Source organism: Littorina saxatilis, linkage group LG5 (assembly GCF_037325665.1).
Source record: "Littorina saxatilis isolate snail1 linkage group LG5, US_GU_Lsax_2.0, whole genome shotgun sequence".
NCBI classification, from domain to species: Eukaryota; Metazoa; Mollusca; class Gastropoda; order Littorinimorpha; family Littorinidae; genus Littorina; species Littorina saxatilis.
The window spans coordinates 42,490,076-42,512,097 of NC_090249.1; the positions used below are offsets into that span (position 1 = coordinate 42,490,076).

Sequence of the window (22,022 nt, forward strand, 5' to 3'; positions counted from 1 at the left end):
TTGGTGCAGAGAATGATTGGACGGTGTGGGTGGCAGGGTTGAAGAATTTGTGGATTACCTAAACTGTGCAAAAATAAATATATTGCACCAATTTTCATACCAAAACGAAAACATTCATTCCTGTGCTGTTATATTCAATGTATGCTATTGAGGGCACTCAACTTGGCTAACTGGAACACTTTTAAGATAAAAGGTGGCCTTTACATGGGTTATTTGACCGCCGCCCAAATAAGGGTACCCCCAAAATAAAACTGATAAAAATGTAATGTATCAACTCAAAAGTCTACTAAAATTCATAATCGCTGTATTTCAAAAACGTTGTTTGTTCTCATGTGTTTACACAACTAGCACATTCCGGCAAGTGTCTATACTCAAAAGAAACTTTGGCAGTACTTGAAACAACCATCTGTCATATATATACATGCGAAGTCAAAAATATGTGGGATGTAAGTCAACAAACCTGTGGCAGTTTTTAAAATATTATTTCGTGAAGATTTGAAAGTGTACTCAAACGGTTGAACTACGCCTCGTGCGTAGACACACATTCATGAAAGTTTCAACGCAACCCACTTGGTCATTGCTAAAATACATGGATTTTAGTTGACTTGGGTATCCCTCAAATTTGACACATAAACATCTCATCCGTGAGATCGACACATACATCAGTAGGTACAATGGCACAACACTAGAAATATGCAAGATGGCGAAATAAAACAACCTGTTCTGGATGGATAATCAAGTTGACTTTCTCTTCGTATACAACAGTGACCCAGTTGTGCCTCAGGAATTGTCGTCGGCTTTTTAAAAGGTACCCGAAGTTTTTGTCACATCTCTTTGTCACGTCAAGGGTATCCTTATTTTGACGGCGTAAATGATGATGTTAAAAAAAAATGTGCCAGATAGCGAAGATGCGAGCCTTTAATGGCATAGACAGTTTGAATAAAATGACACAGGAATAAAATTTGAGTTGAGGTATGAAAATGGGTGCAATAATATTTTTGCACAGTTTAGATGCTGACAGTTTTCACAGGCATGCAAGCACATTTGCAGAGAGCTGTGCTCTGCAGTCCTTCTTAGTAGCATTTGCAGCGTTTTGTTGTACAGCTCTTCTTGCAGGCACACCTCATGAGTTCTCGGCACACGCTGGATACCTCTTGAAAGCTCGTCCAGAATGACTCCCACTTTCCAGCCTTGAACTGCCAGCCCACAGAGTTTGGAAGTCTAATAGGTAGATGGCTCTTCTCAATCTCATGTCCTGCAGCAGCACCTCACTTGTAAGGGGATTATGGTCAATTTGGCAGCTCTTTTTACTGAAGAGGTACCGTCTAGCACTGTTTACACCCAGTACGTTGCTGGTTTTGTCCTACAAATGTACACCAAAAAGCTCTTGTGCTGCCCTGTCAGTGGTACTCAGCTTACAAAGAGGAGCAGACAACCTGAAGAAAGTTTGAGTGACGTCTTCAAATGCTTGCCATACTTCCCAAGCCTTCTGATTCCCCAATACCATTGAAGAACGACATAGTGTCACAGCCTGTAAGGCTATGCAAAATGGGCAGACAGGGTGACTTCTCTTGGCCAATGGCTTTGGCAATGTGGCGATACACTTCACGAGCAGAAAAAAACGCAACACAGCTGGAATGAGAAGCAGACTGTCTGGCCTCCTCTACATCCATGGTGCAGGAAATCAGCCTGTGGTACCCTTCACACAAAAGATGAAAAGTGACATTTTTATTTGAATGTATTTGAATAATGTTTACTATCTCAGAGAGTCGGTCAAAGCCGGGTTAGCAAGTCTTCACACAACAGACCAAAATGAAAGAAAATTGTATTTCATGAATTCGTATAATTCTTACTGTTTCAGGTTAAAAAACAAACAAACACAGTTTCCAGTGACCCAACTGATTCTGGAATCTTTCTGACCGCTACATTTATTCGCTTCAAACAGTCGCTAACAGAATGTTGACCATAGTGAGGGTTCGTACGTTAAACCCATCAAATTCACAGAGGTCGCTTACAAATGATGTGCAAACATGTTCCAATTAATACAAATAAAAAAATCTTACTGTTAAGATGTATTAGGTAACAAACCTTGATACAGTAGTACTAGTGAAATCGGCTCCCTTCTGTGGCACCGGAATAAATGCAGAACGCTTGTTCCCAGGAACCGGCATGTGGTGTAACTCTTGTATATATCATGTAAAAATAAAATTCACACCAATGCACGGTCAACTTAAAATAAGCAAAAGGATGAGAAACAAGCAACAAACCAAAATTGTAAAACTCAAAGAGCGGTACCTCTTCATTTTTCAAAACCACTTATCTCATTTGATTAGCATACACTGTATGCTTTTGTCTGTTACCTACCGTCTTTGAAAGTTTGATCACAACACTGTAAAGACATGGGGAGTGGAGTGTTTTTATCTCCAGCTGGTCAGCCTACCCTCACTCAGTTTTTGACTCTACCCCTCCCCACCTTATGGAAGTCCTTAACGTAGGCAGGACTAATCATTTATCATACCATGAACAATCTCTTTCTCCTCGCCTTTTATTCAAAGTTCGTTTAATCTGTTTAAAATCACCAGCGTGGCGATCATGATTTCCTTACTTGTAATCAACAGATAGATCTAGATCTATCAGCATCACAATCCAGCTGATGAGCTATTGCAAGATTACTCTGCATTTCAGCGCTTCACCCGATGAATAACAGACCCCAGGGGAGAATTAAACAGTAAAATGATGTGACATTGGTGAATGGATGCGTATTCTTGAAAACTTACCTTCAGAAACGTTGTTTTCGCTCAAATCAAAACACGCAATGTTGCGGAGGCCGCCATCTTGAATTTTCATGCTGCGGATATATAAAATTCTAAAAACGATCAAATTAAATACCAGAACACAAAAATACCCATAAGAGTATTTATGTCATGCATGTGTTATCAGCAGACAACTTCTGGTGCATGGTAAACCATTGAATTTTACATTTGCTGAGTTGGGAATATTTACTGCTGAGCGCTTTTGGTACGAATTTCGTCTGCTGTAAATGCAGCCTTTTATTCCCTATCAAAGACAAAAAAAACAATTTCTGAAGTGGCTCTGTATCTGAAATCCCTTAAATAATTATAAGGAACAATACCACAAAGTATGATGTTTGTTGCAAGATGTGAATGATTTATGAGTGCGTCTGCAACATACGAGCCCCACTATTAGACATGCTTCGGGGATTGGACAGAAAAAGGTTTCTGGAGTGGCTAGAGAATCGCAATACATTTTTGACTGGGAGGAAAAAGAAGAAACGAAAGCTTCATAAGTTTATTTCAACAAATGTTACAATCATGACATGTATACAAAAGACACAGGTAACAGCAACAAGCTAGAAGCTTATAGTGGTGTTCCTGCATGGATATTATAACGTAAGGCGGTAACGGCTGAACAATTTGTCTAAATAAACCAAATTGGAAATCCAAAGCATCATCATTATAATCATCCTCATCTCATTAATCATCCAAAATTATCATAACATAATAAACGTTGCATAATCATTATAAAGAAAGACAGTAAGAGGAAGGAAGGAGGGGAAGAAAAGGAATAAAAAGAAGAGGGATGGGTAGGAGTTGTGCAGAAATTAAAGTTGTTGTCCGGCTTGTGGAGCATTGATTCTGGTTTGCCCAAAGCGGCCTGAACGTTCAATGAACGAGTGTACTCTTGAAAAAATGTTCCTGTTCAAATCTAGAGAATACTGTCTGTCTCCATTTAGAAGGTGGGGGAGGTGAATACTGTGGTTAGGGAGAGTATGTATGGTTTCTTGACGTGCTTCGCGATAATTTGGACAATCCAATAGGAAGTATTTTACGGTTTCGGACGGAAATCCGCAGTCACAAGTTGCATCTGTAGCAACGTGTCGTCTCACTAGATCGTTATTAAGATGACTTATACATAGCCTAAGCTTACAGTGAATTGTTTGTGATATGCGATCTCCAAAATACCAATAACACGGCAGACTTAAATCGTTTTTTGACAAAAAGTGCTTGAGGGACTTACTAAGTTTTATGTAGTCTGGTAAAGAATTCCAGAGTTGTGTTGTAGATGGGAGAAATAAGTTTTTGTATAATTCAGTGTTAAACGATGGAACTTTCCTATCTAAAGGTCTGCGCTGGCGATACGGATTATTAGTTGATATTAATGGTGGCAATATCGCAAGTAAGTAGTTTGGCACCTTACGGTGTACAATCTTGTGAAATAATACCAATTTTGAACGTTTACGCCTCTCTTAAAGTGAAATAAAGCCTGACTCGTCGTACAGTTGTTGATGGCTTGTACCGCGGACTGCTCCAACAATGGTCTTCATCTTCAAAGCTTCATCTTTGGCGGGAAGTGATGTCTGAAGAGGTTGATTTTGTGTGTTAGTGTTAGTGTTAGTGTGTGTGTGTGTGTGTGTGTGTGTGTGTGTGTGTGTGGGGGGGGGGGGGGGGGGGAGTTTTGTGCAATAACGCATCCTTTGAACACTTCTATGACAAATGACCAAAATATCGTTTTTCTAGCTAAGGACCCGCTCCTGCCAAGGGTATAGTACCTAGTAAACGCCCACCCCCCACTTTTGGGCAAAACTGGTACATAGGGTGGGTGGGCGTATACAAGGTAGTTAACGGTAATATCATGTTAACCATCAATTTTTAAAAAAAACTCATTCTCGCCTAAAATTAATTTTTTAAATCCATTTTGATATTACAACGTACTCTTATGAACACGAAGAAAATAAACAAAAACAAACAAAATTAACGACAAAGAGTAAAAAAAAAAAAAAGTAAGGCCTGATGGCGATTCGTACTCGACTCAATTGCGCATCAAGCGAATTCGACAACCGTTCGGCTACGGAATCAGACACCAAATGCTCGCCACTGTAATGCATTAAACAAGACGCAAGCACGCTTTTGCAACACGCCGTTATGATCGAGCATCGGTTGAAATCTTTCGCGAGCAGAAGCTCGTATTTGACCGCAATGCATCGGTGCTTAAATGACACCAATGTGTGTCCATGAGGGACATAAATCTACAAACAATATTTGAACAAGATTTATTCGAACTTGACGGTTTTAATGGACAGTGTTGGTGAAGTTACTGACAGGTAGCGACTTTACAGGAGGGGGAGGGGTCCTCTAACTTTACAGCTCGGAGACAACCCGGTAAGGACTTACCGGTGTTTCAAAAATAACACTTAGCAGTTGAGTTTTACAGGCCAGTATATGAGTTGCAGCTTTTTCAAGAATAAATCTTGTTCAAATATTGTTTGTAGAGAGGAGCAAGCATGAGGAATCTCCAATTCTAAAAATAACCAATTCTGGTAGCTGCCGACCTTCCGCCAGACACACATTAATACCGGGGAAAAATAAATAATTACTGGGCAGTAAAAATAAATACCGGACGGTAGTTAAACGACAGTTTGACTTTAAAGGACACAATTTTGCAGCTTTTTCAAGAATACGAGCCCAGGCCTTTTTGTTTTATATTTCAAGGAAACATTTCAACCTTTGCCTTCAGCCATGGAAGTCATAAAATGACACGCGGTAATGTTATACTCGCGGTAGTGTGACACGCGGTAGTGTTATACTCGCGGTAGTGTCGTACTCGCGGTAGTGTCGTACTCGCGGTAAGTTCTGTTTCCGTACCCGCGACAGCGGCAGCGACAAAAGAAAACGCGCGCAAACGCGTGACGTGTTTCCGTACTTGCGTTTTAAACATGCGGTAAAATCTGTAAACTCCCGCGTTGCCGCGCGACAACGCGAAAAAATCGCTCCAGGACCCTTTCAAAAAAATCGCGTCGCTTGCCGCTTGTCGCGCCGCTAACGCGTCGCGCGTGTGGAAACACTCCTGGTCATTTTCTATGTGCTTGATTTTCGTCGCACCGCTGGAAAAACGCTATCGCGGGTACGGAAACACAACTTTAGTGTGAGACGCGGTAGTGGTACTCGCGGTAGTGACGCTCGCGGTAGTGACCAGCACCCGATCACTCCACATAAACGCTGGTTCTGGTTGCATTGTGCCGCTGACATACAGCTAATAGGATTTTTACACCCCCGGTATAGGGGTGTGTATAGGTTTCACTCGATGTGTTTGTGTTCGCAAGTAGATCTCAAGAATGAACGGACCGATCGTCACCAAACTTGGTGAACAGGTTCTATACATTTCTGAGACGGTCCTTACAAAAATTGGGACCAGTCAAACACACGGTTAGGGAGTTATTGGTGGATTAAAATTATACAAGGCCTGGTATAGACGGACCCCCCCCCCCCCCCCCCCCCCCCCCCCCCCCGTTGGTCAAAGGGAAATAACCATTCTCACTGCCACCAACTGAGAAGGTTATTTCCCTTTGACGGGGGTGTAGTTCCTATCGGAGGAATTTCTTGTTTTAATCCTTTTGTGGTATTGCTGATGATGCTGAACATGTATTTTACTAGTTTACCAATATGTATCTTTGACCCTGATAGCCTACGAAAACGGAGCAATCATGGCCCAACATTGGCCCAATGCTGAATTTATTGGCGCGGTGTTGAGCCTTAGTCGGGCCGTTGTCGTAGGCTGTCAGGGTTTATGTAGCCTTGTTCCATTGTATTCTGACTGTCATAAAGTAATTAATTTTAAGAGAAAGCAGTCATGAACACAAGGAGCTGGGAAAAGTTGCCTCTTACAACAAGCGTGGATAAAGACACATACTTGACACAGGCAAGTACTCTTTTTTTTTCAATCACCACTAGAAGTCCCTGGGCAGCATTTTGCTCTGAAAACTGAATCTCACATACGATAGGTGGATCTTTTATTTTAAAAATGTGCCAAATTGCATATCTCCAAGGCCGTAAGACTAAGAGTAGATATTGGGAAGGCCAGTTCAAGAAGGTGTGGGTGGATCAACACATAATTTGCTGGTATACTGGGAACCGTCCCAGAGATAAATAATGTTATATATTATTTGTGGCATAAACTAATAAAGTTAGTCTCTCTCTCTCTCTCTCTCTCTCTCTCTCTCTCTCTCTCTCTCTCTCTCTCTCTCTCTCTCTCTCTCTCTCACACACATACACACACATACTGATGTCATCTGACTTACTTGGTATCACAAAAGGTGCTGCCTTGCCGGTTTTTGCTGAAAAATAACTCCGAGACAATTAGATTCAATGAATACAATGATACAAATAACCGGCAAGTCATAAATCCAAGAAGGTGTGGGGACCGACACAAAATAGGCTGGTTGTGGGGTCCGTCACAGAGAAATTAGGTCGAAAGTGGGGTCCGACACAGAAAGTGGGGACCGACACAATGAATTATGGGAACCGTCACGCCTACGTCACAAAAGTGTGTGGGGACCGAACACAGCCAATTTCACTGACTACTTTTGTTGTTTTTATTATTACGGCTGTTTGGATGGCCCTACAATCTTGAAACTTGGGCTGTCTGCTACAGACATGTTGAACTTTTTGCTGGACCAACGACAGTTCCAAGCAGGCATTTTTTGGTAGGATATTTCTTGCCGATGCTACGAATTATGCAGTTTTGCAGTAAAGTGGAAGGCATTCTACCTAATAACGGCTAAAATATCAAAAACCTTCAATCCAACAGCACCTAGGCATGTAGTGTAAACACTCACAGATCTAACAAGACCATTCTCAGAGAGCAACATTGCGTAATACTACCATAAATGGATGTTTTGTCCGCGAATTTTGGCGTGTGGGAACCGAGTGGGAACCGAACACAAAGGGTCAGGGCACCGAACACAAAGCGTAGGGGAACCGTCACAGTGTCACCGGTGTGGGATGGCAGTATGGCTACAACTACGTCGTTTAGTGTAACCATAACCCCTGAATGTATGAACAGCAGAAAAGGCTGTCTTTGACGTCACTGTATAATAAGAAGCACAAAAGGGATTTTTTGGAACTTTCTCTTGGTTGGAGACAAACATGTCCGCAATGCATTCGTGCATCAAGCTATCCATGCAGTCGTTTATTGTTGATTCTTTAGCTCCTCTATGGCAGGGGGATTTTCACTTTGTTTTCCTTCAATTTCACTATGGGAGTTGTTCTTAACATACGTTTGTTAAGAAAATTTTGGCTGATTGTAAAACAGCTGTAATATACGGCAGTCCAGGTTGTCCTTCAACTGTAAAAATGAAATAATGCTCTTTAAAGTATCATTTACAACAGTGGTGGCTGTTTTCACAAGTATGCTACAAAAAACACGACAATACATAATACATAAGGAAAAGCCCTATGTTTGGTCAGTTGGTGAGATAGGTAAATGTTATTTTTGTGTGACAGTTCTGATGGTTTTCAAAGGGCTAATTCTTTGCTTTTCGACATATGCCCAACTGAAAACGCTTTAGCAACTCATGTGCACATGACAACCATCTAAATAGACTACATGTTCGCAGAAAACACAATACTGAATATAGAGGGAAAAATAACTGCTCTTTTTAAAAGCACGTTTAGTAGTGAAGTACTTTTAGGATTGTTTGGAATTTTTTACCAGCAGACACCCTTTCACTGCTGAGTGTGTTAGTATTGTAAGATGTGTGATATGAGTTTTGGTTTAAAGGTGCCTTTGGTTTGAACACCCCCACCCCTACGAGGGAGAAATACAAAGAAATAGAAGGAAATTGAGCCTATTTGGAACCAGACTTTAGTATGTTCCCATGGGGGGATTCACGGTGCGAATGACACTGCGTCAGCTTGTTCATTTATCTTTAGTATTTTCTTCAACTTTAACTTTTAGGACCATGTATGAGGTTGTGGCAAGCTAAATACACAACACGACGACGTCTCGGAAAAATAGTAAGGATTATATAGGGAAAAACAACAGTGTCAGTTAATGTCCGTTTTGAAGGTGTTAGTGGTTGGGGATTTTGAAAAGCATCAGACATCAGGCAGATACAATCCTTTCTGCGTGTTCTGGTGCAGAAAGAGTTTTCAGTTTATACATTGGGGTGACCAGTAGATACCGTTTTACAACCATAGCCCCAAACGACATTTACAGAGCCCAAAGAAGGATTAGGGTCAATTTCAAAGCCACTTTTCCATATGAAGCGCCAACTTTATATGAAAATGTGTTTAATAAACATCAAAGGACTGAGGTTGAACTTTCTGATAAGGGACATTTTAAACCTAGTCATTGTCACTTCAACGTTCCCTTCACTAAAGTGGCTAAGATGCCTGGACTATAGGTGAAACTGTGCAAGAAAGCGAGACACTAGATCTGCCAACTAGTCTCGGCCCGCTCACAATAACAATGACCGAGACTTTCAGTAATTCCTTCGCGTGACGTCTAACCCTCTTATGTCATAATGTGACGTCTTCAAATGTTAAAGTTTCTATCACACACGTCAAACACTTTTGACCGAGACGTAATCTTCTTATGCGAGCTTTATCCGTAGATTCGGAAATGTTAAAGTTTCTATCACACACACACACACACACGCACTGGCACGCACGCACGCACAGACAGACAAAAGTTAGCATCGCATAGGCTACACTTACGTGAGCCAACCAGTTGATTTCTTACTCACTTAGTCTCTTTTCTTCGCAGCCCTTTGGTAGTCACATAGCATCAAGTAACTTGAGGGGGGGGGGGGGGGGGGTTGAGTGGGACTTTGATGTGTGATTCCTGATTTCCAAATGTTCAACATTTTCTTTAGCTGCATTATTTTAGTTATTCATGAGTGGGTGGGTGGAGGGGATGGGCTAGTTCTAACTATGCATTAGATTATAAAATTGTATTCTGTGTAGACCCTTCCACCAGCATCTTAGACCACTCTTTGTACATTTTCTTTTAATAGATGATTGTCATTTGTTTTACCTCATGTCTGCCCTGCGTGTGATGGTGTGATCGTGACTGCTGTAGTGTGGGCGTGTGTGTGTTGGTGTGTATGTCAGTGTATGTGTGGGCGTGTGTGTGTGTGTGTCAGTGTGTGTGTGGGTGTGTGTGTGCGTGATTTTACCAACACTACGCGAAATTCCTTGTGCTTTAAATGTTTTTTAATGTCACTTGGCTCAATAAATACTGTATTCTGTATTCTGTATTCTTCATTTCAGCGCATCTTTAATCAGTCTGAATCTGTTGTCCCAAAACCATATGATTCTTTCTTAGTCTCTATTCTTCACAACCCTTTAATTTGTCACATTACACCCAGTGAGGGTATTTCAGCGTTACTGGTCATGGAGGAGTTTGGATGGAAATGGCAGAAGTGGCTTTTGTTCAATACCATTTTACATACATGTACAACTATGTGTTTGTGTGTGTTTTTGGGTATGTGTGTGTGTAGTGCATGTGTGTGCGTATGTGTAGTACATGTATGTGCGGGTGTGTAGTACATGTGTGTGTAGTACATATGTATGTGTGTGTGTGTGTAGTGGAGCGCACGTGCGTGTGTGTCTGTGTGTGTGCGCGCGCATTCATGCTTGTCTATGTACATGAATGGGCACTCGCATGTCTGTGTTTGTTTGTTAAAAATTAGACAACAAACCCTGCAGTAAGTTGTTTCAAATATTTACTTACTTGGTGGAGCAGAGTAGGACATCATTCTTTCTTTATTTGGTGTTTAACGTTGTTTTCAACCACGAAGGTTATATCGCGATGGGGAGAGGGGGGGGGGGGGGGGGGGGGGAGATGGGATAGAGCCACTTGTTTGTTCACAAAAGCACTAATCAAAAAATTGCTCCAGGGGCTTGCAACATAGTACAATATATTACCTTACTGGGAGAATGCAAGTTGCTCAACTAAAATCTTTACAAACATTGACTATATTCTATACAAGAAACACTTAAAGTGTAACTAAACAAGCAAAAAGGAAAAACATCGTTCAGCAACCTTTACACTTTGATATGAAGAAGGGCCTCATATACTGTCGAACTGCGAGAAAAAAATTTTGCTCTCACTCGGACACTGTTTGACGGACATGTGAAGTGCGCGCCAGGAACGACAATCTTCTTAGTTTACCTGATTAATGCCCTTAATTTTTGGTTCTGGTACTTTCAGTTCCGGCTGTTGTCATCAATCTACCAAAATAAAAGATCAAACGGAGTTTTCGATTTTTATTTCATGGTTCAGAAAAATATTGCTTATTTTCTGAAGTCAACCGTTTTAGCGAATCTTTCTTTGATTCTTAAAAGTCATTTCAGATTTTTGAAAAATAGTTAACGGTTAGTAATTACCAATATATCGTAAACAAACATATCGATAGGTTTTGGTAAGAAGACACAAGTGCGATGAATGTGGAACCAGTATTTTTGTGGTAAGTAAGGATGCATTTCTTTGCTGTAAGCACATTTACAATGCACATTTAATCTGTTTAGCAACATAAACGAAAGCATGGTACAGTGCCGCTTGTTTGTGGTCTATCTTTTTGTGGCAGATGCGTAACAATTAGGGTCTCAGTTTGAAAAAGCTGCTCGGAACCAGAGCAGATTTGGCTTGGGTTCTTTGAGTGTGAATGATCGACGAGTGGCTTGACATTTTTAACGAATCATTACTGTAGCCTACTTGAAACCATCATCTGTTTCTGAATTTGTCATCAGTTATGATTGAGCAGTCTCATAGGAATCGTCCATAAAATGTTAAACCGAAAAAGGGCAGACGATTCTGAATCACACAGGCTGCTGTACAAAATCAGATCTAAAACGATATTTTGAACTGCGACGTCTGCGTAAATGCCCTGTAACAAAATACCTTGTCCTGGTCATGTGTATACACATCAGCTTCTATTGGGAAGATCAGTATTTTATTTTAATCACAAATACAAGATTAGAAGTAGTTCTGAAGATCGCCTTTGATTTCAGTTTCAGCGGCAAACTAGCAGATCTGTCCAAACCGGCATCGTTTCATGGTTGAAACTTGAATAATCCCAAATAGATCTGAGTGGGGGTAAGTTTTATAGTATTTCAATTTTTTACAGCAGTTTTATAGTGTAGTGGATGTCTCTGGTGAAGACTACAGTTATATGAATTTTTTGTTGTAATATTAAAATGATTGTTCTTTATTTACACAATTGAATAATTTGTATTTATTTGTTTGCAGATGACGGCATACTGAGTGCTCCAAGAACATACGCCTGCTGGCATTTTGTGTCTTTTCTGAAGACGTCGAGGCAAGCAGAAGTCACGGTCCTGGCCACACACACACAATGACATGAACAAGAAATGATATTTTTTCATGGGCATATCCAGTATTAAAACTTTATTACCATGCAAACGCAACGATTAGAATTTAGAGACGGTCATCGGTCACACACACACACACACACACACACACACACACTGGGCGGATCCGGAGGGGGGTTCCGGGGTTTCCGGACCACTTAGGAGCCGGCCTTTGTATTCTAAGTGACGATTTTGGAAAGAAGTTGGCTAATTAGTTTGCTCAGGTTGCGCCAGATCGATCAATTGTCCTTGTTGTGATTCAAATTTTTCTTCTTAATATATTTACTTTTTTGGAAGGTGTATTAGGGGATGTTTCTTGGCTCAGATTGATCCATTTTCCATGTTTTTATCAACATTTGTCGGACCCCCCCCCCCCCCCCCCCCCCTCCAAGGAGGTTGAACGCTTCGTGTCTTCAACTAAACGCTTCGCGTCGTCAAATTGTCCCTAAAAGAAATTTGGAAACTCCCCCTTAAAAATGATGTGATCCGCCCCTGCACACACACAAACACACACAAATAGAGAAGTAATAAATGGATACAGTTTTTCTTTATTTAAATTACAATCAGATGTGGTCGTAGAACAGGCACTGTAAACAAAACCTAGCATGATATACCACTTGTGTGATGTTTCGGTCAATATCTTTATTTTCCTTTCAGAAATACATTGGCGTTTTGAATGTCAAGGGAAGTGATACAAATGCTGCAGCGGGCTATCAAGAACGCGAAGGCAAACAAGGTAAATACCTACTTCTGACATTAGTTTACTTATTAATAAAACATATGCCAAAGTTTGGTTTCATTGTTGTGAAAAAAATAAAAATATGATGTCCAGAATTTATGGGTATATTTTACGCAATACGAAAAAGGGGGTATGTATTTTGACTTAGAAGCATTTTTTCTTATGAAGGCTCTGTTTGCAACAAAACTGTTTCTGTTTACTTGTATGAAGATTGTGCTAACACAAAAACATAACAAATACCAACTGATTTTCCATTTGGTGGTCATGTAAGCATTGTGAACATGTCCGAAAAATCTGATCACACACCATGTGGTCGACATGCAGACCTGAACGGCCAGTGTATGGTGGCAGAGTTGGAAAATAGGAAAAGTCTTGATGCCAATCCTTCATCAAAAACCGAAGAAAATCGTCATTGTAATAAGTTTGCTTTATTCTAAAATCAAACGACTAGGATAGATGACAGACACAACGACAAACACATTCAATTCTATGTAAAACATACACAATGCGCACGTTAACAAGCTGGCCATAACAATGTGCCCATCGTGCATGAAGTGTGGCTTTGGTCGGATCAGTAGCCGTGCTTTGTCTGCGATGCTAAACATGAAAATTTGTTAAAGCGACGATTTAGCAATGTTGTTGTTGCTGCTGCTGCTGTCTGTTCTTGTCACATCTCGCCATATAACAGTTTTTTCCCTCCTGATTCTGAGAAGAAGCTGTTTAATTGTGATATCAGGCCTAGGAACCCCTGATTTTCACTTGGAGCATTCTCAAAGAAACTTAGCGTATGTTAAGAAAAATGAGTGTACTCCACACTTTGTCTTTTGTTGTTCGTTGTCGTTGCATGTCTACCGTTCCACAGCCACCTACTATAAGTGCAAGTGTTAAATGACGTATTTCCACAAAAGACTGCTTGCAGAGAATCATGTGATGCCAATGACAGGGAAGGACATGTGGTAATACATACTACGTTTTGGAACCAGGGAAAATGCAGCACAAATTATTTATCAACCAAATTGATTGACTTGTGCACCATGACAAAAGTTTTCTTTGATCCATAAAAGGTCTTTTGCCAGAAAAATTGCTCTGAACATCAAGTACCCTGCAAGTTGTCACACATTTACATTATTGAAATAAAAAGAAAACACACCAGTAACCAGGTTAGGTACGTTAATATCTATAATCAATATCTCGGCACGTTACTGCCTTCTTCGGGATGGTAAGCTGAACATTATTGAACAAAATAATCGGTTTAGATTGTATACTTTGATTCCTGAACGAAGAAGCAGAGGTACTGCATACAACTAGGACTGTAATATCAGCTTTTGCCTGAAACACACACACATACACTTATAAAATTAATGCAATGTCATTGTATGAAGCCAGAACAATCACTAACTTACATAGTTGGTCACACAATTACCCATCACTGAACAATAAATCGAAGTCGGGTGGATTCAATGACTAAAGCAGTAAACTGTAAAGGCTTTGAAAAAACCCTCATCACAAAACATCCCCCCCCCCCCAAAAAAAAAGTAAAATAAATGAAATAAAACAGGCGCAGTAAACACCATGCAGGTACAAGCGAAGATTTGACAGAGATTATCCTTGTTTTATATAGCACACATTTTCTAGTTTTAATCTCTCTCTCTCTCTCTCTCTCTCTCTCTCTCTCTCTCTCTCTCTCTCTCTCTCTCTCTCTCTCTCTCTCTCTCTCTCTCTCTTTCTCTGGAAAGTAATTTATTGACCTGTGGGTTATTTGCGTTTGTATACACATTGGTGATTCGTAAACTATGTTGAAAGAGATTGTCAAACAATATTATATGGGGTGTCTTAAAAAAAATGTATATCAACAAAATCTGTCATTATTATCAGGCACACGGTTTTAACAAAGCTATGTCACGGAATGCAACATAAGTGGCTTAAAAAGTCGTGTTTTTGTGTGTGCAGGATATTCGCTAGGACAGGACCTCAAGCTGAACCAGCACAACAGCGATGCATTCTTCCATGGCTTCCACAAAAGTCTTTCACCTATAGCGGGCATTGCATACAGATAGTCCAAAGAGGGTTAGGGTTACCCTAACCCTCCTTTTTAAAAATTCTTTAGACCAATTATCCCTCTGTTCCCATGTTAAACATGGAATAATTCTGGACAAATGCGAGGACGTTAGCTTTTTTTAATTTTATTTTTTTATCATTTTACTTATCATTAAAACTTGTTTAGATTTCGATTCGTAAACCATTTACAGTAATCCTTTGTTTTTTTAACTTTGTTCATCTTACCACAGTCACTTCGTTGTTTAGATTTATCATTAAATTTGTTACCATTATGCAGGAAAAATGTAGAATAAAACCAGGAGAGCTTTCGGTAGAAGATATTTCCTGTGTCAAAAGTTAATGCTTATTCTGATTGATGGGTGCTCCAAACTAAGTTATTTTGACTGCCTTATTCGAATTTATTTCCAAGACAGGGCTGAGAAGTGGAGAAGCTTAGGAGAGTATCGTAAAAATTGTCTGGGTGTTTATGCAAAACTTTCGAATATGTCAGATTTTACTTTAGAGATTTTAAATACTGTTAACTGACAGAAATGCTATAACTTCTACACCAATTGACTGGATAACTTCATATTCAGCATACTTAAACTTGATTTTATGCATGTGCAGTTCACAAAGTGGCAAATTTGTAGGTTAAATTATCTAACTTTTGCATCACCAATGACACCAACGCTTTCGTGTCTGAGGATTGCCCTGAACCTAGCTGTAACTGCATGCTTTCTTCAGGTCATCGATAGCCTGGGGGTTGAAGGGGATGTTTTTACATACTCAGACATTTAAAATAATCAAAAAGGTAAAAGCCTGAAGGGTTTAAATTAGGTAAAAATGGCTACCGCTCAATGTCAAAACTCGTTGTGTTTAGTCGACACCCGAATTTGGAGAGAAAAATCAAAATTGCACAAAAGTCAGACCATTCAATTTACAAAATTGCCACTTACTGGAAAGGCAGAACATAAACTGAAGTTAATGAATACCATATATAAAATAATTGGTTCAACAGATGCAGAAGTAATTTGCATGGTTGTGGGTGTCCTTTTTAGGGGGGTCAACCCTGTAGAAGAGACGATTTTCTTTAATTATCAATCCGTAATATATTGTTTGTTATGCATACAATATTAACATTGACAAATACTTCAAGACTCCTCATTGATCTTAAGAAATGTTGTGTGTTTTTTTTTGTTACTGACTGATTCACTTTCTATTCACTTTACTCTACATAAGTCACGACAAGAAAAGCAAGGGAGGTAATTTCTTCGGAAGAGGTAATTCTCTCCCCTCAGAACGATTGTTGTAGTTTGATTTTGTTCCCTTCTAATAAGTATTATTTAAAATAGATCTTTACATCTTGATGTGAAAGGCGCAGTACCCCCCTCCCCCCAGGATGTTAAATTCTAGGTTGTGTCCATGTAAAATCCTGATCCTAGTCAAGATCCGAGTTGGTTTTTCATGCAACTGTGCCTCTTTATGCCACTCAATTAGACATACTTTGCAATCCATAATTGCACGAAACTAAGTACAGGAAATACGTTGTTGTCGTGTTTTTAATATTACATAATGAAATAAAAAATGTCACAACTGGTTTCGTGTTGGGCTTTCTCTCTCTGTCTGAATCTCATAATCACTTCCTTCTGAGGCCTGAAATGTGTTGCAGGCATTGTTCAGCTTACATTTATTGTTACAATTTTTGTGGATACAGTATGTTATTAAGTGTGTCTGTGTTTCTATCATTCGTTATCAGTGTGGTTAAAAAAAAAAAACACACGTCAAAGTAATTTACCCTTCATCATTATCAAAACATGCAGATACAGGTAATACATATTTGCGATACTTTAAACAAATACAATGTTTGTTTGTTGCGTCTTTTCTTTTTTTCAGAGCAAACACACATCGTATTTGTTCAAACGTGTATATTCTGCACTTTCTAATACCCTGCATGGATCTCCAAATCAAGAATAATGAAAAGTCGTCTAATAGCCCTGCAGCACTCACACGAACATGATAGAAGCTTGCATGCATGCACCCAGGCTCGCTGTCTTCGGCTAAAAGAGCTTACCGTTGGATCTTCGCTCAGACAAATGTAGCTGTCTTGTCCACTTGCTCCTGTCGCACAGATCTGCAATGTGCAACATCATCTTTGATTAATAAGTCTGAGGCACAGACAAACACACGCGCGCGCACATTTGCGAGAGAATGCACGTCAGTCTATTCAATCAAACAGTATATAAACATACCACAGACGAGGTGGTGGAAACTGGACTTTCGCCGTATAACAAACTCAAGAGATTCATTTGTGTGTGTATGTTTAATCAAAAGTTCATCTTGGGCACATTCAGTCTGTTTTGTAACAGGACCCATCCCGTAAAAACTTCGAACAGATCTATTAAATTCTGAAATCTTTGACAAGTTTTTTGTCCAATCATCTCATCTGTATCTGACCGAAGTAAAAAATCAAAAAAATCTACCCCCTCACACGACAATACATATGTGGCGAAAAAAGGAATCGAGAGGGGGGGAACAAGGAATAAATTAGATCCAGAAATAATTCCACTTCATCATTCCAAAATTCAAGTGTGAAGTGATCGGATACTGTGGTAAAGATACGTGCTTAGTATCACAACTGAAAATACAAGCCCTAGGGTTTTAAATCAAGGAAACAATTAAAGTTAAGGAAAGATCAACAGAAATGTCGAGAACATGTAAAATATTGTACTTACAATCCGTTTCAGCATGCTCTTCGAATAATAATCTCCCAGTCAGCCTCGTGCTTACGACTTCGACAGGATGTTGCCTCTCACGCTGAGCCAGTACATTTGGAGTGAATTCAAAGGCCAGAGATGCAGTACAAGCACATTAGTTAGATCCAATTCATTTACATTGCTACCTTGCCCAATTTATGGCTATTTCTGTTGGTAACATCACACATGTGGCAAGCAGTGCTTGTTGCCGACTCTGTTGGGACAGGCAGCAGACGATTTTATTTAGGAACCAAATTCTGATTGGTTAAAACATAAAACCGGAACTCAAAGTACCACTTGTTCTTTGGAAGTATCAAATCAAGAACAGATAATCAGGTAAATCTGAAATGGGTTCAACACTTTTAAAAAATCGTAGTAAATCAGAAAACACAGTAAACGTTGGAAAAATCGTCCAGTATCGCTTCTACAGGTCTATACTTGGACAAAACATAAAGCAATTCAGTAAAGCTGACACTTCAAAATGTCTGTTTAGTTACACTTTAACAAGGGTGAAAGGAGAAACAGAATCCGTTAGTCGCCTCTTACGACATGCTGGGGAGCATCGGGTAAATTCTTCCCCCTAACCCCCGGGGGGTAGGACATCAATTAGAAATAAGGGAAAATGATAACAACACACACAAAAAGGAAAAGAGAAACACTGTGCACAGAGAACGACGGGTGCATTGGATCACGTGAGAGAGCGATCGCGAGAATCCCCATTGTCATTGACCGTGTGGTTTCGTCAAATGAAGACGTGTTTGGTTCACTTTTCTCTTGTCCGTCTCTCTCATTTTCTCTTTAGTAACTAGCATGCTAGAGTACAGTTAGGGATAGCCTAGTGGCTTCTGAAAGTGTGTTTTTACACACACACACACACACACACACACACACACACACACACACACACACACACACACATATATATATATATATATGTACTACACACACACACATACACATGTCTACACGAAACTTAATCATATGATTATCGGTCGCGAAAAAAACAAGAAAGAAGCATATTACGTCAGGAAAAAAATAATTGCTAATCTCCATTTCGAAAGCAACATGGACATCATTCAACGGTTTAAAGCATTCATTCATATGATTAAAGTCTAATTAATTCCATATGGGTCGTCCGTAACGGCCAACAACATCCGGACTGTGTGGTTCAAATGACGTCATTGTTTATTTGTTTACAAATCCTTTAAAAATTGGTCGATAGAAAGGTTCTATGGTGTTTGAGGATTACATGAAGTCTATAAATCAAAAACTCCCAATAGTTTTAGAGATACAGGCACCTTTTTGAAGCTCTGGGTCGGCCACGAACCAGGAATCACGGCGGTGAAGCAAGGGTAACATTGAATAAATGTAGCCCCGGTCTATTTAAATAAATGGTATACTTTGCATTTTTTTTACCCTGCTCTCTCGTCGCATGGGACAGATGTGTGACCATGAAGTCATGAACTGCTCTCTTCCTCTCTCTCTCTCTCTCTACGTTATAAAACGTATTATCATTAGATTAGTCCCTCCCGTGGGCGAGGGGTAGATGTAAAAAAGCACCTGTTTGCTTATACCATTACCCTCGTTAATAAAGAATTTGTCTGTCTTGTTTTGTCTTGTCTTGTCTCTCTCTTTTTTTGTCTCTCTCTCTCCAGTTATTATACAGAATCAAGAAGAAGAAAAATCACAAGTATTACAAATTTGATTGGTCTATGATTTAATGTAAAAAGTAATGTAGGAATGCCATTAGTTCGTGTAAGTTGCAACACACAATGAGTTCCCCTCAGTGTCACTGTGTGTCAGCGCTTTCTGGAGACCTCAAACGTGCGCGCGCGTAGTGTGTGTGCCAGTGTGTGTGTGTGTGTGTGTGCGTGATCGATTACCTTGTGCGGAACTATGAAAAATAACACAAACTGCGTTATACCAGAGCGCTTTACGTTTTTCTTGCAAAACAAACGAAAAGACGGTAGACGCAAGTGGTAAACAATTTACAACCACAAAAGCTTCGTCTTCACAATAACTTCGCAAATCACAGCAAGTCCAGCACAGGCACACGATTGTCCAAGAATCACAATAATCCTCGTGAATGTCACAGCAGGCATAGTAAGGTTACGTAGAAAAGTCCAAAAGGGTGCGTTGATGGTGGTAATCCGGTGTACACACACACACACACACACACACACTCCGGTTTGGTAACTTACCTGATAAATAATGTAGCCTGTAGATTTAACGGGGAGACTGATAAGACAGGAAGAGTACATTTCCGATGTTCAGCGATAAACTGTTTTCTTCGAGAGTTCGATCTTCGTGCGATTCTGCCGAGTTGTCACCAAGAACGTCAAAAAAACCAGGACTTCATCATGATGCCTCTCTACAAAAACCAGGTCTAGGAACTCTTCATCTAAAGTCAGTCAGTATTAACCTCCTCAACGCAATCCTCATCTTGTCCCATAGTGATTTCTGCCGCCAAAGAACATGTGGTTCTCAACTCACAAGACCGATTTGTCGTCTTCCATTGTGAAATTCAGATCTACCCCAACTACGTGCATTGATCTGAGCAATAAAATGTAGATGCGATAATCTGCAAACATCTCTTCAACACAATCTGCATCTTGTCCCATCGTCATTTCTGTCGGCAAAGAACATGTGGTTCTCAACTCACAAGACCGATTTGTCATCTTCCAGTGTGAAATTCAGATCTGCCCCAAGTACGTGCAATAAAATGTAGAAGCGATAATCTGAAAAACATCTTTTCGCGTGAACTCTGCCACGTTGTCATCAGTCCGATGTCTTTTATCCAGAGCAGGGATGAACACACTTTTTCATCAGCAGTTTGTTATGTTTATCCGCAGACTGCTTACCATTACTTGCCACGGTCTGTTTTAGATTGACTCGTAGGGTTCTTCACTGAGCTGCCACGTGCGTGCATCCATCAGTTTTACAGGACTATTGCTATTGCAAGTAGTTCAAGTAGCTATAAAATTAGATGACCTGAGGGGTTCCTCTGGCTATGTTTTGTGATTGGAATTTCACAGGTGGCCGTTTTTTTTTTACGGGGGAGCATCTAGTATTGCATGACTTCGTTTAATTCGGTCTGTGTGTTAACGCTTATGATAGCACCAGTTCAATGGTTGAATTGAAAAAAGAGAGACTTTTGATTTGATTGTGCTTTGTGTGATGCGTCTCTGCAAATTCAACAACGAAAAATTAGCATTTCCTACAGCTAAACATGATGCCTGCAGATAGGAGATTGACATGTGTGCACGGGTTTTTCAAATGTAAAAAATGTGGTTCCTTTACTCCGGGGGGGGGGGGGGGGGGGTGTTAGCAGACAACACAAAATGGCCCCATAACCAACGTTGACTTCAAGTCAGTCTCGACAATACGCTCCGGGCCAGCCGTGATCTAGATCCATATAAGCAGTACAAGCGAAGCTAGGGAGAGCCCGGAGGGATGGGAAATGAGGCAGGGGCACATTGGCTGGCCAGGAGGGAGGTCTGTGGGGCCTTGTTACCCCGATGCTGTTGAAATTTAGCATTTGAAATGGGCATTTTCGGTCTCCCCCCCCCCCCCCCCCCCTTGATCCAGCCCTGGTATCGTCGAAGAAGTGTGCCATAAAAGGATCTCCATCAAGCTGTACAAAAGCGCCTTTACTATAGAATAGCGTTGCAAGTATCGGCGAAGAAGTATAACACGAAAGGCTCTTCATCACACAGTACAAGCGCCTTTACTGTAGAATAGCGATGCAGGTACAGTACATGTATTAGCACGGTATCGGCAAAGAAATATAACACGAAAGGGTCTCCATCACACAGTACAATAGCGCCTTTCCGAGTGCATCGCTGCAGGTGTGTGCTAAGAAGCATGACATGAAAAAGTCAACATCACACAAAACAAGCGCCTTTCCGAGTGCATCGTTGCAGGTATGTGCGAAGAAGTATGACATGAAAAAGTCTCCATCACACAGAACAAGCGCCTTTCCGAGTGCATCGTTGTAGGTACATGTATGTGCTAAGAAATATGACATGAAAAAGTCTCCATCATACAGAACAAGCGCCTTTCCGAGCGTATCGTTGCAGGTATCGGCAAAGAAGTATTACATGATGGTAAGTAATGGGCGAAGAAGTATGCATGACATTGAAAAAGTCTCCATCACACAGAACAAGTGCCTTTTCTTGTGTAGCGATTCAGGTATCGACTAAGAAGGTGCCGAGTGCTGGGCGTTTCTCCCAGAACCCCGCACACCACGGCTGACATGAATTGGCTGTGCAGCTTGTCGCGAGTGTTGCGTACAGCGTGTGCAACGTGTCGCACTGTCGC

At 40.5% G+C, this 22,022-nt stretch overlaps 1 long non-coding RNA gene across 1 annotated transcript; it reads left to right on the forward strand.

Annotated features, from left to right (window-relative positions):
• Window positions 1-10,631: 10,631 nt before the first annotated feature.
• On the forward strand, window positions 10,632-18,323 carry LOC138967183 (uncharacterized). The gene is made up of 5 exons (XR_011455864.1): window positions 10,632-11,269; window positions 11,814-11,898; window positions 12,052-12,137; window positions 12,831-12,909; window positions 14,863-18,323. It is a non-coding gene; the product is annotated as an uncharacterized lncRNA (long non-coding RNA).
• The last annotated feature ends 3,699 nt before the right edge of the window (window positions 18,324-22,022 follow it).